At 34.5% G+C, this 21,678-nt stretch overlaps 1 pseudogene; it reads left to right on the forward strand.

Annotated features, from left to right (window-relative positions):
- LOC141499053 (Krueppel-like factor 10) overlaps positions 1-21,678 on the forward strand; it is a 70,412-nt pseudogene that overhangs the window by 34,630 nt on the left and 14,104 nt on the right.

Consider the following 21,678-nt stretch of genomic DNA (forward strand, 5'->3'; position numbering starts at 1 on the left):
GGTGGTGAACAATCTGTTAAAAGTTGTACATGTACATTTCTTTTTAACATATTTACATATTAATCATGTTATGAAAGAGGAAATAGAAACAAGTAGAAAGAAACAATCATAAGAAAGGAAAAACATAAAAGAAGTTTTAAAAAAGTGAACAATGTATACTTTGCATTCAGACTCCGTTGTTTTTTTTTCCCCTCTGAATGTGGATGGCATTATCCATAACAGGTCTCTCAGGGTTGTCCTTGATCTCTGAACTGCTTAGTGGAGCTGAATTCATCATAAGTGATCATTTCACAATGTGGTTGTTAATGTATATAAAGTTCTCTTGGTTCTTCTCACTTCATTCAGCATCAGTTCATGTAATTCCATATTTCTCTAAAGTCCAATCATTCATGATTTCTTATAGAAATAATATTTGCATACCATAACTTGCTCAACCATTCACCAACTGATGGGCATTTCCTCAATTTCCATTTCTTTACTACCACAAAAAGAGTTGCTATAAATATTTTTGAACATGTGAGATTTTTTCCTTTTTTATGATTTCTTTGGGATATAGGCTTAATATTGGAATGATCCTAGTTATGATCATAGGTATGGTCAAAGGGTATGGGCATAGTTCCAGATTAGGTTCCAGAATGGCTGGATCAGTTCACAACTCCACCAACAGTGCATTAATGTCCCAATTTTTCCACAACCTCTCCAACACTGATCATTCTACTTTTTTTTGTCATCTTAGCCAATTAGTTCAGAGGTGATACCTCATAGTTATTTTTATTTGCATTTCCCTAATCAACAATGATTTGGAGCATTTCTTCATATGATTATAAATAGCTTTACTTTCTTCTTCTGAAAAATGTTCATATCCTTTGCACATTTATCAATGGGGGAATGAATTGTTATCTTATAAATTTGATTCAATCCTCTATATATTTTAGAAATGAGTCCTTTATAAGAAATACTAGCTGTGAAAATTGTTTCCTAGCTTTCTGCCTTTGCACTAATCTTGGCTGCATTGGTTTTATCAGTGTAAAAACTTTTTAAATTTAATATAGTCTAAATAATCTATTTTGCAATTTATAATGTTTTCTGTTTCTTGTTTGGTCATAAATTTCTCCCCTCCATAATTCTGACAGAGAATTTCTTGATCTCTTAACTGGTCTATGGCATTACCCTTTATGTCCAAATCTTGTGTCAATTTTGTCCTTATTTTGATAGAGTGTGAGATTTGAGTCTATGCCTAGTTTTTGTCATACTATTTTTCAGAAAAAAAGTATTTTCATAATAGTACAATAAGTGAAACTGCAAATCAACTATGCACAACTTGCTATTCTTTTCAAATATACAACAAAAATTACTATGTAATTAAATTCCCCCCCACCTTAAGGATGGCTACCATTAGATACACACACACACACACACACACACACACACACACATACACATCTGTATGTATGTATGTATGTATGTGTATGCATTATAAACTATATATATATATATATATATATATATATATATATATATTCAATTAATGTGATATTGGTCAATGAAGGCAGCTCCTACCCTATCCATGTCTGTTCAATCTCATGATATCATTTGTGCTATTTTCTAATAAAACCTGTTTTAGGAGAGGAGCTCTCTTATATTTTGGAGGACTTCTTAAAGGTCTTCTCACATTTCATAAATTGTCTCTCGTGGCAACTAGATGGCACAGTGGATGGAGCTCTGGTCCAGGAGTCAGGAGGACCTGAGTTCAAATCTAATCTCAGACATATCACAATTACCTAGCTGTGTGACCTTGGGCAAGTCACTTGACCCCACTGCCTTGTAAAAACTAAAAAAAAAAGATTATCTCTCACTCTTGCTTCATCAAGTAAACATGCATTTTTAATTTTTATATCTTTATTTGTAAACTTTATATAGTAAATAATTATCAAATTATTTGTTAATCAAGTAAATAATCAAATTAATATATTAATAATTTTTATAAAATAATTATTTATTATATTAATTAAGCATTTCTGCCAGGTATTGTATTAAGTGCTGGCAATATGAAGATAAAAGCAAAATAGCCCTTGCTCTTAGAAATTTATAGTCATTAATCTTCCTCTTCCTTTTTAAATTATATGTTTCTTCAATATGCATACAACTTATGTTATGATTAGCATGAAAGTCATCATGGAAAATATCTCAAGCCTACCATCTTTCATCTGTGTCTTGGACACAAGAATTTTTTTTTTTTTTACATTTTTTTTTGCAAGGCAAATGGGGTTAAGTGGCTTGCCCAAGGCCACACAGCTAGGTAATTATTAAAGTGTCTGAGACCGAGGACACAAGAATTTTGAGTTTTTGAAGACTGCCATGATTCAAAATATAACATCACTTCGATTTGTATTAATGACACAGGTTTTTGCAATATGGAAATAGCATGAAATCAATGAAAATTCTGAGGAATTGCCCAAATGTAATGTATTCTGATCCTTTTCTCCTGTTCAATACTGTGTCCAACTTATTGTCTATGTGCACAATGTAATGTCTAGTCAATGAGCATTTTCCATCCATTTTGTATTTATTGTTTGAGTTTTTTTAAGCCAATCTTTTTTTTTGACTAATGGACTACTGTGGAAAGCTCTGGAATATTTTGGAGCTTGATGTATCATCAAAATTTAAAGTCAGGGGCAATTGTTGAACTCTGCCTTCTATTCAGGAACTTTTTTTTCCATTTAGAAGTTACAGTACATCCTCTGTCATCGTTGAAAACACTTTTAGTGATTATGTACATATCTGCGTTTTATGTCCTGAATGACATTAAAAATCAGAGGCTTATTGAATAGTTATTTTGGAGTTGAATTTGCTAAGAAGATTTGTTTGATCTTAGCATCTTTATGAGAGATCCCATATTGGAGGAAAAGTTTGAAGCATTCTTTTTATGCAACTGACTCAATTTTGAATTCAACAAATAATGAATCCAAATGTGATCTGATGTAAAGAATAATTGTGAAAGTGTCCCCATAATTTTATCAAGTTCTCATCAAAGGTACTCTTTTTTTTTTGCAAGGCAATGGGGTTAAGTGGCTTGCTCAAGGCCACACAGCTAGGTAATTATTAAGTGTCTGAGGCCAGATTTGAACTCAGGTACTCCTGACTCCAGGGCTGGTGCTCTATCCACTGTGCCACCTAGCCACCCCCCCCCCAAAGATACTCTTAATCTGTGAAGATATATTCAATAAGACAGCTAGATGGCACAATGGATAGAGAGTTAGACCTAGGGTCAGGAAGACCTGAGTTCAATTCCAGCCTAGGATGCTTAGTAGCTGTATGACATGGGGTAGGTTAATCAACTCCTGTCCCTCTTCCTCAGTTTTCTCATCTGTGAAAAAGTTTAATAATTATAATGCCTGTCTCTCAGGAGTGTTATAAGAATTAATTGAAGTAATATTTGTAAATTGTTTTGCAAATCTTAAAATACTAAAAGTATTAACTAGTATTATTATTCCCCTAAAGATGTTAGGGCAATTGGTGCCAGTGGATACAGCATTTGGTCTGGTGTCATGAAGACCTGAATTCAAATCCAAGCTCTAGAAATTACTAGCTGCTTGAGCCTGGGAAAATCATATGGCCCTGTTTGCCTTAGTTTCCTGATCTGTAAAATGATCTAGAGAAGCAAATGACAAACTACTATCTTAGCCAAGAAAACCTCAAAATGGGGTCACAGAGAGTCAGATACAGCAGAACAAGATCAAGATTTTATATAGATGATAAAATAGACATATTAACTGGAAATTATTGAAATTCTCTTGAGTACTCTTATTTTTTGATGATTACTACATTATGGAATATTTTAATTTTTTCCAATTTCAGGTATAAACAATATTAACATACATTTTTTTAAATTTTGAGCTCCAAATTCTCTTCCTCCCTCCTCTCCTAAACTCCCCCATTGAGAGGGTAGTTTGATATAGGTTATCCATGTTCAGTCATATAAAACATGTCTATGTGTCAAGTGAAAAACAGACAAAAACCATGAAAAAATAAAGTAGAAAATAGTGTGCTTTCATCTGCATTCATATTATATTAGTTTTTTCTTTGAAGGTGGATAGCAATTTTAATCATGAGTTCTTTGAAACTGTCTTGCATCATTGTATTACTGAGAATAGCTAAGTCATTAATAGTTGATCATAAGACAATATTACCATTACTCTGTACATCTTTCACCTGTTTCTGCTCATTTCCCTTTGCATCAGTTCATATATGTCTTTCCATGCTTTTCTGTAAGCATCTTGAAAGCATTCCCTAATTGATGGACATCCCCTCAATTTCCAATTCTTTGCCATTGCAAAAAAGCACTGCCATATCTTTGTACTCATAGGCCCTTTTCCCTTTTTTAAAACTATTTAGAATACAAATTTAGTAGTGATATTGCTGGGTCAAAGGATATGTATGACTTTATAGCTTGAAATTGCTCTCCAGTGTGGTTGGATTAGTTCACAATTCCACCAATAGTGTTTTAGTATCCCAATTTTCCCATATTTCCTCCAACATTTATCATTTTCCTTATATGTCTTATTAGCTAATCTAATAGGTGTGAGTTGGCACTTCAGAATTGTTTTAATTTTCATTCCCCTAAGCAATAGTGATTTAGAGCATTTTTTTCATATTACTATAGATAGCTTTGATTTCTTCATCTGAAAAATGCCTGTTCATATCCTTCGACCATTTATCAATCTGAGAATGACTTGTATAAATTTGATTCAGTTCTCTATATATTTGAGAAATTAGAACTTTATCAGAGAAGGTTTCTGTAATTTTTCTACATTTATGAGTACTATATATTTCCCTCCATCCTTGTTTATTTTTTCTCTCATTTCATCCTGTCCTTTGTCAAAAGTATTTTGCTTAAAACAACTGCATCCCCCAATCTGCTTTCCTTTCTATCAACCCTATCCCCTTCTCTTTTTACTTCCCTATTGGGTAAGATAGATTTCTATATCCAACTGATTGTGTATAATATTTCCTCTTTAAGTCAATTCTGATAAGAGCAAGTTTCAAGTGCTTGTCTATCACCACACACCCCATCTTCCCTCTACTGTAATTGCTCCTTCATGACTCTTTTATGTGAGATAATTTACCCCCATTCTACCTTTCCCTTCCCCATTCTCTTAGTTCATTCATCTTTCTCACCCCTCAATTTTATTTATAGCATCCCATCATAGCCAACTCACTTGCATGCTCACTGACCATGTCCTACTAAACTGTCCTAATAATGAAAAAGTTCTTAGAAGTTACAAGTATCATCTTCCAGTGTAGGAATGTGAACAGTTTAACTTTATTGAATTCCTTATGGTTTCTCTTTCCTGTTTACCTTTTTAATGCTTCTTTTGAGTCTTGTATTTGAAAATTAAATTTCCTATCCATGAAAGACCTCTATTTAATTAAATATCCATTCCCCCCCTGAAAGATAGGATTATATTGTTTTGCTGAGTAGGTGATTCTTGGTTGTAATCCTTCCAAAGTATTACTTTCCAAGCCCTTCAATTCTTTAACAGAGAAGCTGTTAAATCCTGTGTTATCCTGAATTGGCTCCACAAAATTTGAAAAATGTTTCTTTCTGGTTGTCTGCAGTATTTTCTTCTTGAACTGAGAGCTCTTTTGACTATAATATTTCTGGGGAGTTTTCATTTTGGTGTCTCTTTCAAGATATAATTAGTGGATTCTTTCAATTTCTATTTTACCCTATAGGGGCAGCTAGGTGGCCCAGTGGATAGAGCACTGGTGTTGGAGTAAGGAAGAAGCATTTGAATCCAGACTCAAACATTTGACCCTTACTAGCTGTGTAGTCTTGGGCAAGACACTTGACTCTTCCTTGGGCAAGTCACTTAACCCTGATTGCCTCACATCCAGGGCCATCTCCTGTTGTCCTGATTCATATCTGGCCACTGGACCTAGATGGGTCCTGAGGAGAAAGTGAGATTGGTGACTTAGCACAACTTCCCCCTCACTCAAAGCCAAAAGATGTGTTTGACAAAACATTACCTGCTGATGTTGTAGTCTTCTTAAAAAATGAAGGACAAACATTATTATTATTATTATTATTATTATTATTATTATTATTATTATTATTATTCCCTCTAATTCTAGGATATCAGGGCAGGTTTCCTTGATAATTTCTTGGAGATAGTGACTAGGGTTTTTTTTTAAGTCATGTCTTTCAGATAATTCAATAAATTTTAATTATTTCTCCTTCATCTATTTTCCAGTTAATTATTTTTCTGAAATAACAGTTCACATTTTCTTCTATTTTTTCCATTCCTTTGATTTTGTTTTATTTTTTCATGTCTCATGGAGTTATTAATTTCTTCTTCTCCACTTATACCTTTTAAGGAATTATTTTCTCCAATGAATTTTTGTATCACTTTTCCCATTTTTTTTTTTTTAGGTTTTTGCAAGGCAAATGGGGTTAAGTGGCTTGCCTAAGGTCACACAGCTAGGTAATTATTAAGTGTCTGAGGACAGATTTGAACTCAGGTACTCCTGACTCCAGGGCCAGTGCTCTATCCACTGCACCACCTAGCCACCCCTTGACTTATCCTATATTTTTTTTTTTGCAAGGCAATGGTGTTAAGTGGCTTGCCCAAGACCACATAGCCAGGTAATTATTAAGTGTCTGAGGCCAGATTTGAACTCAGGTACTCCTGACTCCAGGACCAGTGCTCTATCCACTGTGCCACCTAGCTGCCCCCCCCCCACTGCGCCATCTAGCTGCCCCTTGACTTATCCTATTTTGAAGGTAACTTTCTTCTGTGTTTTTGTGCCTCCTTTAACACACTATTGACTCTTTTTTTCATGATTTTCTTGTATCACTCTAATTTCTTTTCCTGGATTTCCTTCTCCATCTCTCTTATTTGATTTTTAAAATCCTCTTCTAGGAATACTTTTTTATGTCTGAGACCAATTCACATTTTTTGAGGCTTTGAACATACCAGTTTTTGACTTTATTTTCAACTTCTAAGTTTGTGATTTGACCTTCTCTGTCTTTATAGTAACTTACTCTAATCAGATTCTTGTTTGTACATTTTTCCAGTTTTAACTTTTTATGTTGAAGTTGGTCTCTGTCCCCATGGTAGAGGGAACATTGTCCCTAGATTCAGGTTTTTCATATTGCCTGTCTTCTGAGCTAATTCTGGAAATCTACAAGTTTTCATTTCTTCCAAAGTAGTATTATTTAAAGAGAGGAGTGGTCACTGCTCTCCTGGCCCATGCCCTGGTCTAATAACAACCACAAGCACTCTTTTCCTCCTTGGAACTGTGACCAAGGTCCTCTCCTTCTGTTAGTGCTTCTCCTCACCCTGGGATTGTGACTCAGAATCACAACCCTGCTTCCAGTGCCAGCAAAGTATTCTCTGTAACTGACTTCTTATCAACTGTTCAATCCCCTTTGCCATCTGTGGTCTAAGAACACTGAAAGCCACTGACTCAGATTCAGTGCCATCAAAGCCTGGGATGTCTTGTCTGGGTCTGACCTGTACTAGATTATGTTCTACTCTCACTGCTGCGACAGATCTTTCCTGCTGACCTTCCATGTCGTTTTTGACTGGAAAATTATTTCATTCCATTCTTTTGTGGTTGTGTAGCTCCAGAATCCATTTTGAAACTTATTTTAAAGTTGGTTTGAAGGGAATTTGGGAGAGCTCACGTTATTTTCTGTCTTTATTCCACCATTTTGGTTCTACCTTTGTCTAATACCGTACTGATAGTTTTTCATTCTTTTTTCATTCCGCCATCTGACACACCTTGTAAAATGACTACTCAAATACTTTTAAGTTTTTGTTCCTTCCACCTAGATTGAATATACTAATCTGATACAATTGTTCTTCCTGATTTTTATCTTCTTTAAATATCTCATTTTGCACATCAGAAACTGAAGCATTTAGGTTCAAGTATAAGACCTTTCCTGTCACTAAAATGAAAATATTTGTTATAGAAACTGGATTTGTCTCATTTTCTATTTGTTGTCCTGGAACAAATACTCAGGATAATTTGGGTATTACTCCAAATCTTCTATATATACTTGCTTTCTGATGTTTGAAATAATAATCACTATTATCCTCTACCATCCTCCTTCATGGTGTTTTGCTTAAATACATTATACATTTATAAAATAAAGTATTATAGGGGCAGCTAGGTGGCATAGTGGATAAAAGCACCGACCGTGGAGTCAGGAGTACCTGGGTTCAAATCCAGTCTCAGACACTTAATAATTACCTCGCTGTGTGGCCTTGGGCAAGCCACTTAACCCCATTTGCCCTGCAAAAACCTAAAAAAAATGAAGTATTATAATTATAATAAAGAGTTGATAATGACTTACTCTTAGCATATTTTGCAAGTTCTCTACTAGTTAAAGCAGCTTCTGGACTCTTTTGGATTACTTATTGTGGCAATTGATTTATGCTAGTAAACTTATGTAAGAAATGGTAATACTCCAAAATAAATATCTTTGTCTTTTTTCCAATTTCATTTTTTTTGCATCAATAGCTTAATTTAACATGTCAGATTGAAATTTTATTATGAGGATTAAAGAAGATTATTTGTGCAGCACTTTGCAAATTTAAAGAGTTTTATATATATGTTAGTTATTATTTATAGTAATGTATACATGTAAACATTGTTCAAGTGTATCTTCTTCAAATCCTCCCCTTCCTCCATGTAGATGTGGCAGGGGTGGTATAATGGGTTGAATGCTGAATTCTGGGTCTGGAGTCAGGAGGACTCCTTTTCCTGAGTTTGTATCTGATTTCAGACACTAACTGTGTAATCTTGGACAAGTCACTTAACCTTATTAGCCTCAGCTTCCTCATCTAAAAATATGTTAGAGAAGGAAATAGCAAATCACTCCAGTATTTTTACCAAGAAAACTCCAAATAGGGCCATGAAGAGTCAGACACTACTGGAAAACACCTGAACAACAGTAAATAACAATGTCTTAGGGTTCCTGAGCAAATACAAAGTTATTTATGCTATCCTGGAAAATACCCTACACTGCATCTTTCACTTGGTGCTTTTGCATTGGCTATCTTCCAGGCCTGGCATTAGTATCATAAGCCTCTTCAAAAGATTTTATTATTATTTGTCTAGGGAAACACATCCTCCCAAAAGAACACAAACCTCACTACAGACACTGTTTATTTTTTCTTTTATCTTTATATCACTAGAACCTAGCACAATGCAGTATCTTGCCCTTAACTGGTACTTGATAAATGTTCATTGCATGAATGAGTGGATAAATTACTACAAGAATTAGTTTAGCAATGAATAACATGATGTAGCTTTTTTGTTTTTTATACAAGTTATAAAGATCAAGTCTCTCATTACTCTTGAATTCTGTGCTTTGTTAGCCTGGGCAGATGTCTAAAAATATCCTGTTTGTCATTTCCTCCTGATTAAGATTTGCTGAAAGATGCTTTCCACTTAATAATAAGAAAGAGCCATATTGGCCAATATGACAAAAAAGAAAAATAATCAATACTGAAGGGGATGTGGGCAAATGCAGTGTTGGTGGAGTTGTGAACTGATCCAACCTTTCTGGAGATTAATTTGAAACTATGCCCAAATGACAATAAAACTGTACATGCCCTCTGAGAAAGCAATATCACTGCTAGGTGTGTATCCCAAAGAGATAACATATACAAAAGTATTTATAGTAGCTCTTTTTTGTAGTGTAAAAGAATTGGAAGTTGAGGGAATGCCCAGCAATTGGGGAATTGATGAACACATTATGGTATATAAATGTGATGGAATACTATTATTCTGTAAAAAAAAGAATCATGAGGGAAGAGACTTCATGAAAGCCTGGAAAGACTTGCAGGAACTGATGCTTAGTGAAGTGAGCATAACATTGTATAAATTAATAGCAATTTTGTCCATCAACTATGATGGACCTGCTCTTCTCAGCAATACAATAATCAAAGGGAATTCTAAAGGACTTGTGTTAAAGAATGCCATCCTCATCTAAAGAAGGATCTATGGAGTCTAAATGCAGAACAAAGCTTACTATTTTCAATTTTAAAAATTTGCTTTATTTTCTATGTCCCCCATCATGATTTTTTCCTTTATGTTCTGATTCTTTTTTTCACAACACGATTAATATGGAAATATGTTTAACATAGTTAAAATGTATAATCTATAGACTTCTCTTTGTCAAGAGGAGGAGGGGAGGGAAGGAAGGGAAGGAAAAATGTGGAACTCAAAACCTTCTAAAAATGATTGTTGAAAACTATCTCTACATGTGATTGGAAAAATAAATAAATAAATTTATTAAAATAAAAAATATATAGCAATTATCCATTACTGTAAAGTTTACACACACACACACACACACATACACACACACACACACACACACACACACACATACACACACATGCCAATTTTACAGAACAGAAAATTGAAACTTGCCCAGGTTTACATCAGTCTACTTCACTATCCTCTATTCTAGGTTGCCCACAAATTTATTACTTAACTGCTCTATTTCCTCATGTAGGGTGCTTGACTTAATTGTTCATCCTGCCTTTTCTTCCTAAAAAGTCTACAGTTATTCCTCATCTTAACTTCTTTTAAGGCTCAGTTAAATTTCAACCTTTTGTAGTAAACCTTTCCCTTGTTCCTTTTGATGCTAGTGCTCTCCCTTGCAATTTCTGCAGTATATATCTTGAAATATAGAATGGTGTGTTTTCTTCCCCTCTACATAGAAAATGAGAACTTAGAGGTCAGGGACTGATTTTGTCTTCCTTTTATTGCCATTTCTTATAGCACAGTGTCTGGCATGTAGAAAAATGCTTAATATATATTTGTTGCCTTATGTCTCAGGCATATACACTAACCTATTGCATCTCAATTATGCCAATCAAGTCATGGCTCTGCTTGCAAATCCAGTTTTATTGCTTTAGCAATTAATTGACATGTTTTTATTGAATCCCTGATACCAGGTTTAGGGGGTGGATCAGGAGGAATAGAAATTTGAAGCATGGTCCCTAGCTTCAAGAAATTTACAATCTAGTTGAGACAGCCAAGACTGATATAAGTAAAATGATGATTAAATAAAACAAGGCAGTACATATTTATGTGCTGAATGAAGAGTTGCAGACTGCATGTGCTATACAGGAGTTCTGAGAAAGTGGAATAATTGAAATTGCAAGAGTAAGAATGGATCTCTTGGAGACAGTAGTATTGTAAAAGGACTTTGGAGGATGAAGAGTAATTGAGAGACAGGAAGGGAAATAGCCCGAGATTCATTTTTCCCTTTTCAGTATATTTATACCCATTTACAGATTTTAATTTCCTTTACCACTTTTATTAACTTCAAGACTTTATTATTAGCTCTTTTTCAAGTCTAAACAATGCATTTTCAAAGGTTCTTGCAGTACTTTGGAATCTTAACTCTGCATGATTGTTATTGGTAGTTAGGGTAGTTTTTGTTGTTGTTGGGGTTTGTTTTAAGATCAGATTGGGATACCAGAGATTCTACTCACAATATCACCTTTGTCTCTTCTTCCAATGGTCCCTATAGTAACTTTCATAGACTTGTTATGTCTCCTGACACTAAGTATTGGGAAAATCCAGAAGACTAAGCAGCAATTAGGTCATATGAAGAATTGAAACCAAATTATACAAGGCTAGGGTACAATTCATGAATGAAGAGTGTCCTGACAGGAGTTCAAATAAAAGGTTAGCTTTAGTGATTGGGATTTTGAGTTGAAACCATTGAATGCTCTAAATGACAACTATAACCTTTCTCTAAATGCTGTCCCTATCCCCTTCACCCTCACTCCCCCCACCCCTCCTGTGCTCAGCATTTGTTTTCTGTTGCTGAATCATTAAATAGCAATATGATCATTATTTCCATTCCCCTGGTTCTAACCAGGGTTTTGGAGCCTGGTTCCCGTTCCCAGTTCATTAACTGGCTGACCCCAGCATTAGCACCCCCACCACTGGGGGTTGCCTTGGAGACAAAGCTTCCTGTTCGTAATCCAAGATTATCTGGCTCTTTATCCTGCATGTGACCCTTAATTACTTGCTAAATTAGAATGGTTTTCTGAAAATCACAAGAGGAGGTTAATATGTTCTTCCAGGGCTGGTCAAGCTAAGATGACACTAAATTCACAGGCAATTCAAATTCCATGATCCCTGAAGGCGTCTCTTTCAGGAAGGAGATGAACTCTCCCGGTGGGAGGCAGCGCCCCTCCAAAGAGCTGCTGTCACTCAACTTTCCCCGCCCGATTTTCTAGCCACTGTCTAATCTGCTCCAGACAATTCACTATGTCAGTATTGGGCAGGTTAATTATGGGGCAGGGTCTTGCATCCATTTGTCTTTGACAATTAATGTTGTCTTTGAAATTAATTAGTTCTTCTGAGAATCATCGCATGGTTTAATTATATAAATATACTTTCCCCCCACACCCAATGCTCCATATGCCAGTTTAGAGGAAAAAAAAAGGTGGGAAGAAGGGGTGGGGGTGGGGACATAGAGCAAATCTACCCAAGACTGGAAAAGGGACAGTTGGGAACAATTAACTGGGTTATCTTGGTATGGGTTTATTTTCTTTCTAATTTTATAACCTAAAATTTAAGAAGGCTAGTAAGAAGAGGGGAGGAGTCCTTACATTCTCAGAACTTGGTTTGAAATAGCAGCAAATGCTATTAATGCTCTTCTTGATAATTCAGAAAATCATGGGCATCCTAGCTTTAAAACTAGAAGGAATATTAGATGCTATCTAGCATATATTAAGAGTCCTTCCAGCCCAAGGAATCAGTTTATCTCTTCATTTTATAAAGGAGGCCTAAAGAGTTAATTGACTTGCCCAAGGTCACACAGACAACCTTGAAGATCCAGACTCAAATCCTGATACAGGAAAGTCATCATGCTTTCCTTTCTTCTACCAAAATGCCTCTAAGAAAATTAAAGCAAAACTATAAAATATAGCCTCAGAAAGGACAAAACTTCCTTAAAACCTGAAATAGGGTAAATTATGCATTGACATAATAGCTAAAAAAAACTGAGGGCAGTGATAGGCTCATGGGCTCAAAGTCTGAAGGGACCATAGAGACCACCTTAGCTCTACTACCTCATTTTACAAATAAGGAAATCAAAACCCAGACTGGTCAACTGACCAATTAAAACACAGATTTTAAATGGCAAGTGCCTAACAAGCTATGATACCATGCTGTAGGGGCATAATTAATTATCTTGTCTAATTAATTTTCTTGAGTCCTTCATTCATTTGAGACAGCTAGGTGGCACAGTGCAAGACTTAGAGTCAGAAAGTCTCATCTCCCTGAGTTCAAATGTGACCTCATATACTAGCTGTGTGACTTTGGACTAAGTCACTTAACCATGTTTGCCTCAGTTTCCTCATATGTAAAATGAGATAGATAAGGAAAGGGCAAATTACTTCATTATCTTTGCCAAGAAAACTCCAAATGAGGCCACAGAGAATTAAGGTACAATTGAAAAATGACTTAACAACATAACATCACTTACTCAGGAGTTCTCAGACTGTTTTGTATTCTGTCTCTAGAAGAGACATTTATATTATCATTTCTACTTCTTACACCACTTCCTTAAAAAAAATCCTCTCAGAACTGAGTCAAATTCATAATAAAGACATGTCATTTCCCTAATTGATAAATGATTGATGATGATACAAAGAGATAGTTTTCAGCTGAAGAAATCAAAGTTATCTACAGGCATATGAAGATATGCCCTAAATCACTTCTTATTAGAGAAAAGAAAATTAAAAACTCTGAGCCCCCACCTCAGGCTTATCAGATCGACTAATATGACAAAATAAGGGGGAAATGAAGTGTTAAAGAGGGAAATGGGAAAATTGAGACACTAATTCATTGCTGGTGGAGTTGTGAACTGATCCAACCATTCTGAAGGGTAATTTGGAACTGTGCCCAAAGGGCTGTTAAAATTTACATACCCCTTGATCCAACAATTGCTAGGTCTGTATCCCATAGAAATAGAAAAGGGGGGGGGTGGCTAGGTGGCCTAGTGGATAAAAGTATCGACATTGGAGTCAGGAGTACCTGCGTTCAAATCTGGTCTGAGACACTTAATAATTACCTAGCTGTGTGGCCTTGGGCAAGCCACTTAACCCCATTTGCCTTGCAAAAATCTAAAAGAAAAATAGAAAAAGGGTAAAAGATCTATATGTGAAAAATTATGTCTTTAATAGCCCTTTTCGCAGTGGCAAAATATTAGAAATTGAGGGGAAGCCCATCAATTGGGAAACGTCTAAGCAAGTTATGGTAATATGAATATAATGGAATATTATTGTGCAATAAGATATGATGTACAGGCAGATTTCAGAAAAGCCTGGAAAGACTTGTACAAACTGATGTGAAATGAAATGAGCAGAATAAAAAAAAACATAGTATGCATAGTATGCAACACTGTATGATAATCAACTATGAATGACTCAACTTATCTCAACAGCACAATGATCAAGTACAAAGAATTCACAAAGGAAAATGCTGTCCACATCCAAAAAAGAACTAATGAATTCTGAATGCAGATCAAAGCATATTTTTGTTTATTTTATTCTTTTTTGTTTTTTCTTTTGATCTGTTTCTTCTTTCACAACAGTGACTAATATGAAAGTATGTTTTGCATGAGAGCACATGTACAACCTACATCAAATTGCCTAACATTTTAGGAAGAGGGGAGGAGAGAGAAGGGAAGGAGGGAGAAAAATTTGGAACTCAATCTTGTAAAAAATGAATGCTAAATAACACAATGATCAAAGCCAATTCTAAACAGTTTATGATTGAAAATGTCATCCACATTAAGAGAAAGAACTACGGAGTCTGAATACAGACCAAAACATAATATTTTCACTTCTTAAAAATTTTCATTTTTTCTTTCCCATTTTTTATCCCTTTTGTTCTGATTCTTCTTTCACAAAATGACTAATATTTCTAGCATAATTGTATATGTATAACTTACCTAAGATTACTCATTGTCATAGGGAGAGGGGAGGAAAAGGAGGGTGGTAGAATAATGTGGAACTCAAAACCTTACAGAAAATAAATGTTGAAAATTGTTTACCTGTAATTGAAAACAAATCTAAAAAATAAATAAAATTTTAAAAATAGAATGCTAAAAATGTAAATTGACATGTAATTGGAAAACAGTAAAAATCTACTTTAAAAAATCCTCTCATCCAGAAATGTCACCAGAATTTATAATAATAAGGGGACTGATTAGTAGACATTAATTAAATGATGTCTGATTTTTAGTACTTTGATACTTTCATGACTCTGATCTCTCCAAAGATGCAGAACTTTGATTTTTATCTGTTTCTTCTATGAATGCAGATTGTTATTTCCTCTGCAACTCATTATCTAAGACATTTTGGCACCATGAGAAATAACATGGCATTGATAGAGTGTTGATTTCAGAGTCAGGAAGGCTACACATCTTGTATCAGGATTCCATTCAACATGCTGGACTAATTTCTCTATATCTCTTAGCATTGCAAGGTTATAAATGGAGCACTTAAGATGACCATCAGGGATCTTACACTCTTGATATTTTATAGGTCTTTCTTTTTCCTTCCAGAGATCTCTGTGATAACATCCTCTATACCTCTTTGATGAAGATCTTTGTTTATATAAACAAATTTCAATCTACTTATGCCAATGGTGACCTTGAACTTTAATTTTTCAGTGTCCATAATATGATCTCAGTACTACAAAATTCTGAACTTAGCCCAAAACTTGAAAATATTTAAAAAAAAGATGTAGATGCCAAGAAAAAAAATATTAGCTCTTTATGACATCTATTAATGTCATCTAGAAACTTTCCCATTCCCATTCCTCTATGATTGAATATCATTCTTTACCCCATAATATATTGAGCTGTCTTGGAGCTAAAATATACTCAAAACATCAAAATTAACTTCTCTTACTCTCCCCTAGGACTCTTGCGACTCTTAGATCTGCATAGAAGATTCTGGTAGTACAATCATGGTGCTTGACTAGGAAATGCTGGTTTTGATTAGTGATCTCTCCTCTTATATTTATAATTATGGATGTCTAATAAATAAACTGTATTTGCTATTTCATCAAGAAATATTATTTGAAAAAATATGCCCCTTAAAATTATGTCACCACCAACATTGATCTTCTTTATGTAAAACTGGTCTAGTCCAACAGTTTTTTCCCAATTTCTTTGATTTAGTACCATTTATTTCTTACATTATCCACTCAAATGATAGAGCTACTCTCATAAATATGGAAAGAATATTTTATGAAATCTTTAGAGGTCTCCAATTTTTCAATTTATTTTTTTTCTTTCTCCCAGTTTTATCATTTAACTGTCAAAGTCAAATAGATAACAAGATTGGGATTTTAACTTAGGTAATATGACTCAAAAACCAATACTAGCTTTGTAGTTATGAATTCAAACAAATGTGGAGAGCTATACCCCTACTTGAACATTTCTTGTTCTTGGACTACCCTCTCAGAAGGTTTTATGTAAAATTTATCATACTATAAAAGAGGCAACCAGATTGTACAATATAATAGATCACTGAACCCAGAGACAGGAAGACATTGTTTTAAATCTGACCTATATGACACTTACTAGCTATGTATGCCTAAGTAAGTCACTTTATCTGTGTGAGCCTCATTTTTTTATCTATAAAATGAAGATAATAATAACAATCACTCTCAAAATTGTTATGAAGATAAGATATTCATAAAACACTTTGCAAACATTAAAGTTTAATATAACTACTATCATATACCCAAATACAGAACTTTAATTGGAAAGGTTTAATTATTACATTTTTAGTTTAATGAGAAGAAAATCTCTTGGGACATTAGTGAAATAAATGAATAAATTTATAAAAAAGAATGAATTTAATACCATGTCCTTAGCACTGGAAATATCAATATAAAAACTAAACAATCCCTGCCCTCAAGAAATTTATATTCTAATTGTGGTGAGACAGCAAATGTAGAAAGACAGATAGCAATGCCCAGCAGTAACAATAGCAAGGAAGATACATCAAACAGTTAATAAGTATCAGAAATGGAACTTGAACTCATCCTTCCTAACTCTGAGTCTAGCCTCTAACCACTACACTACTAGGTTAAATTTATACTATGAATAGAGGAATATTGGTTTAACATTAAGAAAGCTATCAAATAATATATCATTAATTTTTAAAATTGCAAGTTTATGTAACACACAGAAAAAGTTTTTGTCAAAACACATTTATGTTTAAAAAACACTAAGAAGCATTTAATGTGATCATAATAATTAGGGCAAGGTTTTATGTTTAATAGTGAAAAATTAGGAATTTTCCTAGTAAGACCTGTGGTAAAGCAAGAATATTCCTTATCTCCACAATTACTTTATATATTACTAGAAATGCTCACTATAAAGGGGGAAAAAAGAATTGAAGAAGTATGTATAAGTAAAAGGAAGCAAATCTATCTCTATTTGCAGATGAGATGCTGGTTTATTTAGAAAACCCTCAGGAGTCAATAAAAGAAAACACTTTCTAGTTTTATTGAAGTAACAGTATTCAAAATAAAGTCATAAGAATTATTAGTCTTTTTTGTATTTTATGAACAAAGCCAGGGAGGAAAAGTTAGAAAACAAAATTCCATTCAAAATAACTTTACAAAATATAAAATATTCAGATATTAACACACAAAAGACATTTAAATGTAGCTTTAAAATTTTTTTTTTAAAATTTTTTTTCAGAGAGTTGGAGAGACATTCATCAATTATGATTGGACCAATAAAGTAATAAAATGTTAATGTCACCCAAATTAATTTTTAAATTTAGTATAATCCCATCACTAATAGTCTACTTTATTTATTATTGTGGTTGCATATTTTCAGTCATACCCAAATCTTTGTGATTCCATTGGGATTTTTTGTGCAAAGATACTAGACTGATTTGTCATTTCCTACTCCATCTCATTTTACAGATAAGAAACTGAGGCAAGCAGGGTTAAGGAACTTTCCCAGGATCACACCCCTAGTAAGTGTCTGAATCCAGATTTGAATTCAGATCCTCCTGACTCTAGTGCCATCACTCTATCCAGTGTGCCACATGGCTGCTCAATCTATCTTATAGAGACAGAGAATAACACAGTCCATTAAGAGGAACAAATAAAGGACTTGAGTACCAGCTCTCAAAATTAAATATAAAATGCTAATGGTTTGATACTAGTCAAAGGTGGAAAAATAAATTAGTGACACATGTAGAATAGATAAGCAAGAAACAAGAATGTTTAATAATCCAAAAGTCAGAAATTATCAAGATAGAGACTCTCTCTATGACAAGAACTGCCAAAGAAAATAAGAACAACTTTTAAAAGTTTTATAAAAGCAACTAATGCTATATGCCAAAATAAACTCCAAATTGATATATTCTAAACACAATTTTTTTAAATTAGAGGCAGAGGGAAGCATGAAAGTAACTAACAAAATACAAAATGGACCATTTCAAATACATAAAAATCTAACACTTTTTGCATGAACAAAACCAATATAGCATGCATGAGAAGTGAAAAAGTATCTGAGTCTGGATTTGAACTCAGGTCCTGCTGACTCCAGGGCCAGTACTCTATCCACTGTGCCACCTAGCCACCCCCATTAAATATTTTTATAAAAGTATGATACCCATATATAAAGAGAATTAAGACAAATATACAAGAGTAGGAGTCATTCTCCAATAGATAAGGAATCAAAAGTTATTAACAAATTGTTTTCAGAAGAAGCAACACAAGAAGAACTATCTGAAAAAATTCTCTAATTAATTAATGAGAAGAGAAATGAACGTTCAATTCTGATGTTTTATCTTATACCCAACAAATTGGCAAAAATGATAAAAATTGAATAGCTAATGTTGGAGGGGTTACAGCTGAGAATTTGTCCAATAATTCTAGAAAATAAATTGTAACTATTAAAGAAAAGCACCAAATTGTTCATACGTTTTGATCCAGAAATCTAAATACAGAAATATAACACAAGGAGAACAAAGACAGAAAGAGCTGGCCCATATATTACAAAATATTGATAAAATTACTCTGTGCCAAAAAAAAATACTGAAAACAGAACAGGTTTGTCTATTGGAGGATAGCTCAATAATTGTGGTATGTGAATATAACAGAATATTATTGGGCCATAAGAAATAATTAATATTTAAAATTCACAGGAATATAGGAAGACAAATTTCAGAAATGAAATATGAAAATTTTCAAGACAGCAATATACAATATGTAAAGGAAAAAAATTTAAAAAAACTTAAATTAATGCAACAATAACTAACAATTATATATCACTTTAAGGTTTGCAAAATACTTCACATTTTATTTTATTTTATTTTATTTTATTTTATTTTATTTTATTTGGTTACATGCAAAAACAAGCTTCAAAATTCACTTTTAAAGTCTTTAGTTCTGAATTCTCTTTCTTCCTCCCACCCCAGTCCCCCCATTGAGAAAGCAAGTTATTGTTATAGGTTAAAAATGTGTAGTCATGAAATACTCATGTTGTAATAGTAAACATAACCCTCCCATCCAAAGAAACCTCAAGTAAAAAAATCTCTGCAGAGTCTTAATCAAGTGGGAAATCACATATTTTTCATCATTTTTGAAATGCATGTGACAGTGAAGTGAAGGACAAAGTGGTGTCCTGACTTGTACATGAGTTTGATTTAAGTGAGACAGCCTCACTCTGTCTTCCAGTATCATCAAAGTCCAGTGGCAGGACAAGTCAAGACAATTGGCAATGGGTGTCTTCAATGTCTGACCAAGCTCTAAGTACTCCACAAAAGTATTGTCTTTTGTTGAGTGTGCAAATTTGATTTTAGTAAGATAGAGTTACACGAAATCAACCGCCTCACTCTCTCTTCCAAAGTCATCATGATCCAGCATAGCAAGACAGTGAAGACAACTGGTGATGGCTCTAGGTGAAGAGGATAATCTTGGTGACTTTGATGTCTAACCAGCCTCTGAGAGCTCCACAGCACCTGCTTCAACTGGCTTCATGGCTGTTGGAATGAATTGTTCTTTACTGCCCTTTCCCGAGTGGAAGACTTCGCATGCCTGGAGTAGACACCCCCCCCCCCCCACTATACACCAATGAGTTTGAGACTCCCTCTGCTACCTACTACTTGGTTCATGTTACTCAGGAACAGTTTACTGAAGTATGGCTCCTGTGCATACTGCAGCTTCTTGTAGCCACAGGTGAGAGTTAGATGGCTCAGGTGGACATCAAAGGTGGAAAGTAGTGCTGAAGACGGCTCAGCAGCCCTCACACTAAGGTCCTAGTCTTCATTGAACATACCCTCATGACCTCATCAGTAAGGATGCTGTGCTCTATGAGGAAGGCAAAATTGAAGCAGTTCAAAGGAAATATGACATCCATAAGTTTAGAGTACCCACCCAAGGTGTTCACATGGATTGTTTCTGACCACCCTGTTGAAGAGCATTCATTGGCCTCATCAACCACATAAGAACACACTGTAATTTGTCTCAATTGTAGTGATGTCATCTTGATCTTCTTTGCTAACGAAGGACAAGAACCAACCAAGTATTCCATAGCATCTGCTTCAGTTTCATGGCAGTTGGAGCAAATTGTTCTCATTTATCCATTCCATTGGGAATAGTCTTCACATTGCTTGGGTTAGACATCTCCTCAATTCATCAATGTGGTTGAGTTTACCTTCAACCTGGTTTAACCCATCTTCTTCTAAAATGGCTTTTACCAGGTTGTGGCCACCACGTGTGCTATAACTTATTGGAGCTACAGGTAAGACTGTCTCAGCAAGTAGAAAGTACTAATTCTAAGAAAATAGAAACACTTTCTTCTTGGTCTCAATCAAATATCTTTATATATATATATTTTTTTTTTCAAGGCAACGGGGTTAAGTGGCTTGCCCAAGGCCACACAGCTAGGTAATTATTAAGTATCTGAGGCCAGATTTGAACTCAGGTACTCCTGACTCCAAGGCCAGTGCTCTATCCACTGCACCACCTAGCCGCCCTCAATCAAATATCTTTATAGGATTTGGTGGTTACTATAGGAAATTTGTGAAGAACTTGGTTATTATTGCTAAGCCTCCAGAAGACCTTACTCATGAATACTTAGTCAAAAAAATTTAGTCAAAAAATTTCCTCTGGCCCCAAAAGGGCCAGAGGAAACAGAGGTCTGAATTCTCTGGTGACTTTTGAAGATCTCTGGGATGAGAAATGTAAGCCAGTCTTAAGGGACTTGGCTAACTTCCCCTCACTTGCAGTACTGTTGGTTTATGCAGAACTAAGTGTGTCATTTGTGTTACACCCTGGTGTCAGTGTAAAAGGGCTTTGGAGCCATTTTATACGAGGAGAGCAATGTCTATCAGAAACCTATTACATTCCCAGTAGAGGATTCTCTGACAATGAGACTTATTATCCCACGTACACATTGGAGGTTTTTTTTTTTTTGCACAAAATACAAAGTCTAATCAGCATTATGAACATGGTCAACATCACTTCCTTCTTTTTTGATTGATATTTTTTCTAACTATATGATATGAAAGTTTTTCAACTTTCAACATTTGTATATTTGTAAGTAACATAATTTTCTTCCACCCTACCATTTTTGATTGATATCTT

The sequence above is a fragment of the Macrotis lagotis genome, chromosome X (assembly GCF_037893015.1).
Source record: "Macrotis lagotis isolate mMagLag1 chromosome X, bilby.v1.9.chrom.fasta, whole genome shotgun sequence".
Lineage (NCBI taxonomy): Eukaryota > Metazoa > Chordata > Mammalia > Peramelemorphia > Peramelidae > Macrotis > Macrotis lagotis.